The 8,319-nt window shown below is 37.2% G+C and overlaps 1 pseudogene; it reads right to left on the bottom strand.

The window, feature by feature from the left end:
* Nucleotides 1–255: 255 nt before the first annotated feature.
* On the bottom strand, nt 256–3,331 carry LOC149002825 (clathrin coat assembly protein AP180 pseudogene; annotated as a pseudogene).
* Between the last annotated feature and the right edge of the window lie 4,988 nt (nt 3,332–8,319).

The following is an 8,319-nucleotide window of genomic DNA, read 5'->3' as shown; positions in this document are numbered from 1 at the left end:
AGCTGTGGAACACACTGTAGACGGAAGGAGAGTTCTAGTGCAAGAAGAGTCCTTTCCTACTATATATGGCCATTAATACATTTTTCTGTCTCTTGGGTACACAACCTGCAAGGCATGCTATTGCTTCTACCACCCTCTCCCCCTCTCCAGACTTCTCCTCTAACATTCAAAAGGGAACACTTCCAAACAAGACAGGAGTTATCCATGGGGTAAAGGATGAATACAACTTTCACATTAGAAGATGGTTATGAAAATGGATAAATACAGTAGCCAGTGAAAGCCCACCAGGCAAAATGTAGCAGTAGAATAGAAACTGAAATGAGAAGTTACCCAGAAAAAAAGCAACTTATTTATTGCATCACAAAATTCATCCAAAGTAGTTAGTTCAGATATCATATCAACAATAGAGGCATCAATTCCTGATAAGTCAGTAGGTGGTGCCATTCAAGCCCCATGGCCAGTAAAAGTGGACTTCCTAGCAATTCCTGTTCTTCCATGTTTGGCTTTACTTGGCAAAATCAGAAAGAGTAACATACATCATTACATAGTTTTATATCTTGCAATATTTAAACCCAATTAGATTCTGTCCTGTTAATTGTGATGCAAAAAACAAAACCTTCTTGAAACCAGAAACCAGTAACTGGAAGTTTCACTAGATCAACTTCTCAAAAAGAGTCTGCAGAGAGAGCCCATTTTAATACCACCACATCAAAGCTCTTTTCTCATTACTTTGTATACAGACCATATCCATTTCAACAAGGAGGGTTTGTTACTCCAGATATCAACTGTTTAAACTGACTGACATATTTGGGTCTAGATGCTGAGGAATATCCTCTAGTTCAGCAAACATAAGAGCCATCTAGGCAAAAAGTGTTGAAAGAGTACTAAGATTAATTAAACACATTATTGTCAATTTATCATATGATTAGGTCCTAAAATGGGAAAAATGTCCTGTTTTGACAAAGAGGACTGGTTAGAATTCATCACTTCTCAATACTATCACTGAATTTAGGTGATATATGGAAGCACAAAAATGTCCTTGTGATCAGAAAAGCTCTATCAGCTTGTGATACTTGGATTGCAAATGGTTAACTGCAACATGGAAAAGGCCAAAATTTTCCAGTCACAGGAGTTCATGTCATTCATCTCTCCCAAGTCATATCTGCAGCTTAGTCTTCCATCTCATCCTACTTCATTGTCGATATAAAGCTCTCTTATACGCAGAGTCTAGGAACAGGAAAGCTGATTTATTTTTCTCTCATCTTTAATTTTCTTGGGTTGGGTTTGGTGAGCGTGGGAAGTGGCCTGGGTGGTGGTGGCGTCGGATTAAAAATTTATCAAAATACATCTGCATGCCTGGCCATGATTTTGTTTTGGTTCTGTAACCACAACTGCTGTTCATGTAGAAAGTGTTGCTGTTGACTGCTGGAATTTCCCAAAATTTGATCCGTTTGAGAAGGCAATGGTGCGAATGGATCATCCTCTTCATGCCACGGAGAGGCATCGTTGGATTCCTGTACACAGAACGTCGGCGGCGCCTGAAACGTGCGAAGCGAAGCAAAGCCAATGTCGCCGGCAACTGGATCATTGGTGTTGTGTCCTTCAGTTATCCCACTTATGTCCTGGAGGAATGGGTTGTAGCTGGGTTCCTGGAATGTGGCTTCAAAATCCCATTGTGAAGACGAAGATGGAACCAAGTCATTGGCAGTGTCTGCCAATATGAGTTCCCACCCTTCTCGTCCACTGTCCTTTGCTTCTGCCTGCAGTGGCTGTTCATCATCATCATCAATGAAGAGAACTATATGTTGCCCACCCGAATATGTCCCTGTTTGATCCACTGGAAGTGTAGAGGGGCATGTCCCTGCTTCAATCTTACTTGTAGCAGTATTCAAATCTTCCAATTGGGATTGTTTCTCAACTTGGTCTTGATCAGTGGAGTCAGATGATATCGTATTCGAGTCAGTGATGCTGACAGGATCCGGTGATGTTGTGTCAGAGCCTCCTTCTAGGTGTTCTTCTGAGGTGTGGAGTTGCTGTCTATAAGAAGGTTCAGTCCTTTCAGTACTTGATTCCAATGAGTCAGCCTCATTTGATGGTGGACCAAGAAGCAAGGGAGGAGGCTTGAGCTTTGATCTTGGATTCCCCTTACTGAAAGATGCTTTATCTCTAAGGAACCCCCTTAATGTGTCTATTAGCTCATCTGCAAACTTTTGAATGCTGGGATACTCAGAGGATCGCCCCACACCCAAAAGCTTGCAAGTCGTGTAGAATGCGCTCAGTTCCTCAAATTGCTTGGAGGCCTTAACGCAGGTCTGAAATGCGTCATAGCAGGCCTGATACTGCAACTGAAAGAAGCTATCCAGGAGAAGTTTAAGGCCTTCGGAGACATCGCGATAAAAATCAAAGCTCTCCTGAACGATAGAATTGAGAGATATCTGTACCAGATGATTGGTCTTGGCAGCACCGGTGGGTCTGGTGGCGATTACTCGATCCAGCATTCTCTGCCAGCAACATATGCGGTCGATCAACATCGGGGGCATCATGTCGCACACGGCTGCTTCATTCTTTCGAGCCCCATTGTTGTAGACAGCCCTGCGGTGGAGCTTACCGGTGACGAAGGATTCAAGGCGTTCGTCCAGGTAGAGTGCGTAGGTGCGAACATAAGCCGTGTAATCCCAAGGGCTTGAGCTGGAATCATCACGGAAATTGGAGATGTTAAGGATCTTAGCACCTCCTTTCATGGCTTGAAGAACTTCATGTTGGAAATTAGGATCTCCCTCTCTGAAAAGCCTGAAAACCAACATAAGAGACTTGAGTGCCACAACCCAATTGCGTGTGCGGCCAATGCGCCTGGCAATGACATGAGCACAAGCCGCTGCAGACGGGGAAGAACTGGAGATGATACGGAGAAGGGTGTTGACGTGTTTATCTTTCAATGGTTTGTCTTCATGGGTTGTGGCCTTGAGCACTGCAATCTCAATGTTGGAGGAGGAAGAGTTGTTTGTCGATACCTTTGCGAGGCTTATGCTTGTCTGATCCTTCACTGCACCAATTGCCTTCCAGAACTTGCTGGGCATGGTTATAGAAAACCATAAAACGAAACAGAGCAGCGGATTGAAGAACAGAGGAGGAGGAGAGAAGAACTGGGTGTCGTTTGATCAACGTTTTCTCAGTCAATTACACTTGCACTTTCATAGTTGAAGTCAGAAACTGCTGTTGTTGTTGTTGGTGTTTATGGGTTTGCTTCGATTCAAACAGAGAACAGATTCAGATTTGTTTTGTTTAGATCGAAATTGAAATGGAAGAGGAAGAGGAAGAAAACATGCATAGAACTTGAATTGAGGCCCGTAAAACTCTCCAAATGGAGCCGGCCCTCTCTCTATGGTTGTTGGAGCGAGTGAGCGAGTTTGAATAACTCACCAAGCCTTCCAAATGTCTCCGTCTCCCCAACCGACGTGACGAGGACTCGCGATTTAGTCGACCGTTTCTTCTTCCTTATTTTGGAATCATTAAAAACGGTTAATGCTTGATGTGGCCCACATATCTCGCACCAAACTTTTGAATGTTCCATGTCATCGAAACTATGGTTCGTTGACCCCATCCACTCCCCCCACAACAGGTCTCATATTCTATCATATTCTATTAATTTCTAACAAGAAAATGAACCATAAAAAAATTGAGCTCTATTTACAAGTCGCATTATTTTTTTTTTAATTTAATCACAAGTCTTTGATGCAATTTATAAATAGATTTTAATTATTTAATGTAATGTTGGGACATATGTCATATATTTAAAAGAAAATAATAGTCCATTTCTTTCTTTGGACTGGATAAATTTCTCGTGTTCCTACTTAATAATATAATTTTTCACATGAACCCCTCTAATTCTATTAGAAATACACTGCACCCTATCAAAACCAAGAGCACAGCCCCGTAAAATCATACTCTCAATAAACAGCAAGTTATTAGTCAAATAAAATTTTCATATGATGATATTATCCTAATTAGGTAACAATTATATACAAGGTTTAAAGTATCACACAATACATCTCAATACGTCTTTCCATTGAATTATACTAGAGTGATACAATATTCGATACAGGACGATGCGTCTCTTAAAATCACCTAACCGATACAATACTCGATACCGATATTTTAAACCTTGATTATATACCCACCAATTTAAATCAAATTACTGATTTAGCTGAATTACCATTTTACCCTCAAATCAATAAACATTGATTCTCCTCATGGTCTCTTTATCATGTATTGCACGTTCCTTGTTAAAACTAAATTCCTTGTTCATCCTCTACCTGAAACCTACCCTGGAACTTTTGTTGGATACTCTCTTTTAAGTTTGGTCAAAAGTCGAAAGTGATCCGATCCAGAATAGATCATGGCACCTCAGGGTTTTTTTTTTTTTTTTAATTCAAAAAAAAAGTAAATATTGTTAATTAATTCTTTGAAATGAATAACAAATAAAGACATAAATTGTTTTATTCACCTGAAAATAATCTTCTTTGACCATAGAAATCTTGAAAGTGATATGTGTGAGTCATGCATGGTGACGACTAAATATTATTTTATTTATTCAAATATATAAAATAAGAGATGGGGGGTTCAATTGCTCTCGACCAATTTTTATTTTTTTTGGGTAAAGTCTCAACCAATTTAAGATTTAGGTTTCCCACTATTTCTATTTTCTATGGCCATTTTAGGTAATCAAGAATCGTAGCACAATTATATTGGAAATCTGGAATAATGAGTTAAAGTAATAAATCAATATTTACAACAACAATGACAACAACAAATCTTGTAATTATAGCTTTTCAATAGTTCTATTTGAGATTATGCTAGATAAAAAAAACTGCATTATGTATATTTTTTATCGTTATTTGTGTTAAGGTTATCTTAGGTTTGTCCATAATTCTTTTAATTCCTTTAATCTCGATTATATAATTTCTCCATACATGGGCATTTACAAGCCTTTGTTGAATGTAGTCGTACCACCTTAAACAACTTTCTTGTAGCTTAGCTTATCACATATCAGTGCTACTCTCAAACCAACTCAAATATGATCATTTCTTATTTTATCCTTCTTAGTTTTGTCACTCATCTATCTTGTCATCCTCATTTCTGTTACACTAAGTTTATCTATATGATTAGTTTTAAAAACCCAATATTCTTGAACTATACGTTATAGCTGGTTAAACGACAGTCCTATAGCATTTTCCTTTAAGCTATAAAAGAAGATTTCGATCACACAAGACTTCAAATGCACATCTCCATTTCATCTATCATATTTTAATTCTTTGGAAAACATCATCTTCTATATCATCTGTTTTTATTTTTTATTGAACCAAGGTAACTAAAATAAGCACTCTGAGATATCTTTCTTATCATCAAGTTTTACCACCTCATCGTCTGTCCGATCATAATCAAAGTTACAAAATGGATATTCGATTTTCGTTCTACTTAGTATAAAATCTTTTGATTCCAAAACTGCTCTCCATGATTCTAACTCGGTATTAATCCATGTTTGAGTCTCATCTATCTACACATTATTATCAGTAAAAAACATACACAAAGGGAACCTCGTTTTTAGTGTTTTTGGTTAATTAATCCCTTATAAGTACAAATAAATACGGGTTTAAAGTTGATCATTGACGTAGCTCAACTGTAATTGGAAATTCATGTATTTGCCCCCTCTACCCACCTGTTATTACACTTGTCACTAAATTGTGATACATATCCTTTCTAATGTGTACATATTTATTTGCAACACTTTTTTCTCTCGTACTTGGAAGATTAATGCTCTAGGAATTCTACGTACCATAAGCTTTTTCTAGATCAATTAAGAACATATAAGGTCTTTCCTATCCTCTCCATACCGTTCTATAAGTTTCCTAGTTATGTAAATAGCCTCCTTTGTAGATCTTCCTCAACCTACCTGTGGTGCTTGCTCTTCAAGAATATACTCATAATTTGATTGGATGAGTCAAAAGTAGGTTTTTGAGATATTTAGGATTGTTTTTTTTTTTTTTTTTTTTGTTAAAAGGATTGTTAATGACTTTACTTATGTATAACTTTTTGGCTAGGGAAGCAAGTCATTTTTCCCTTTCTAGATAATGGTAGAATGTTCCACCTCTATTTATGGTTGATGTTTCTTTAGTGTCATCTACGTCTCATGCCTTAAACTGCTTCACTTAATGGAGTTGCTTTTTAGTTCTTGACAAAGAAAAAAAAATCTTCTCCACATAAATCAAAATTGGTTCTCCATAATTATGGTTAAGTGTTGCAAACAGGTTCAATTATTGTTTCCTATAATTTTGTAGTATGACTCATCAGTTTAATGTCTGTATAGTTATTATAACTTTAAATATCTCATTTATTTTTGTTAATTAAAACTATAATGCTTCTCCTTAATTCATCTGACATTTTTTTGTGTATAATCTTATTAAACAACTTAATTAACCAAGTTGCACATAGGTTCTTAAGCTCTTCCATACTTCAGTGGGATTTCATCAGGGCCATGTGTCTTGCCTATTTGCATCCCCTTAGTGCTTCTTTTATTTCGGACATCAAAATTCTCTGTATATGTATATTCGAAAGTTAGTGCATTGGTAAATGGTATAACCATCCACATCATAGATGCCTGAAACATGCTTGTTTAGTAGTATACAAATAATCATGGAGGCATTGGTCCAACAAGGGCATCAAAGCCCTGGGTTTTTTGGGGGTTTCATTGCTATAGCTTTTGTCTTTGGTATTGTTGTATTTTCTCATCTTTGACAGAGATCTGCAAGAGTTGGTCTTGGTGTTTCAGTTCAGATTTTCTAGGGTTTGTAGGTTTCAGCTTACACTTGTGATTCTATGGTTTCTTCTCCAAGTTCAAGATAGAGGGTCAGGGGTTGAGGGCTCAAGATTCTTGAATCTCAAAAGAATCAACAAAGTAAAAAGGGAGACAAGGGTATATGAGGAAGGTTTTGTTCAAGGTTCTTGGATTAAGGATACTGAGATTTTCGGAGAGCAAGTATCGAGTCCCAAGTTCACTAATTTGCCTATTCCTATGAGGAGTTTGAGAATAGACATTGAGAAGTTTGATGGTACAGGGGTTTAAAGTATCCTAAGACACAATACGGTACCAGCCAATACATATCCATGTTGGATACAACCAACACGATACATATTGATACATCTCTCTTGAATTGAAAGTTGGACCGTAATTAGACCCATAGAACAAAATTCCATTGAAACTTGCGAAATTTCCACCGAAATTTCTCATTTTGGAAAATGCGAAACGAAACTCATGAGGACCGAAAAAAAGTCCTCAGGTTTGATTGAAACTGTTGAAATTTCGTCGAAACTTGTCAAAACCTCAAAACCTGTCGAAACTTGGTTCAACCCAGTTGGACCAGCTGGTTCATGAGGAAAAAAAATTCCCAAATTTCATAGAAAACTTGGGAAATTTCGTGGAAACTTGAGACTTTTTCCTGTAAATTTTATAGCTTTTCCAAATTTTTAATTTTTTTGTTTATTTCATGTTTCCCCAAATACCCTCTCCATCAGGACTTCCCTATCCAAAATGTGTATTCCCTCAGGTTGGTTATCTTAAGCATATTGATGACCAGACTCATAAAGTTACAGTTATCGATTAACTTGACAACCATAGACATAAAATGTCATGGGATGTCTATGTTCGTTGGTTGGAGGAGAGGATGTTACAGGCATAATACTACTCAACTCACAGGATGAATCCACTCTTGGCACTCCTCTAAACACTAAGTTATATTTCCCTTTTATTGTCAACTATTTTGAAGTTAGAAATTATATATTGAATATTATGTGCTTTAAGTAGTTAAGTTTATAATATACTTTTTGGACAACTCTACATTGATGTTATGTATATTGAATGACATATCTACATCGATTTTTTTAGCAAAATACAACAAATGTATTATTTATACTCTAATTAGCTTAAATACAGGATCCCACTCCAAAATACTCTCTAAAACTTGTCGAAACTTGTACGGAAAAGTCCTCGATTTCTTCGAAATTTCCCAAGTTTCCACCTAAGTTTCCCATTTTCACCCGGTCGAAACTTGAGTTTCCCTCAAATTTTTTACCATGATTAAACCGGACTTTTGCGAAGGATCATTTGGACCGGTTCAAACCGCCAAGGTTTTATTAACACCCCTACCCATCTCAATACATGTGTTTGTCGGGCTAAAAAATTCCCCTTTTTCTTTTTTTCTTTATTTGTCTAAATTCTTTTTGCGAAGACTCTGGTCTTTCAACCATGGAACCTGCAATTTCTTC

This window comes from Hakea prostrata, chromosome 10, assembly GCF_041222555.1.
Source record: "Hakea prostrata isolate BN-2017 chromosome 10, UWA_Hpros_2, whole genome shotgun sequence".
NCBI lineage: Eukaryota > Viridiplantae > Streptophyta > Magnoliopsida > Proteales > Proteaceae > Hakea > Hakea prostrata.
Note: the sequence above shows the minus strand (reverse complement) of the source record. Positions and strands in the feature narration are given on the sequence as shown.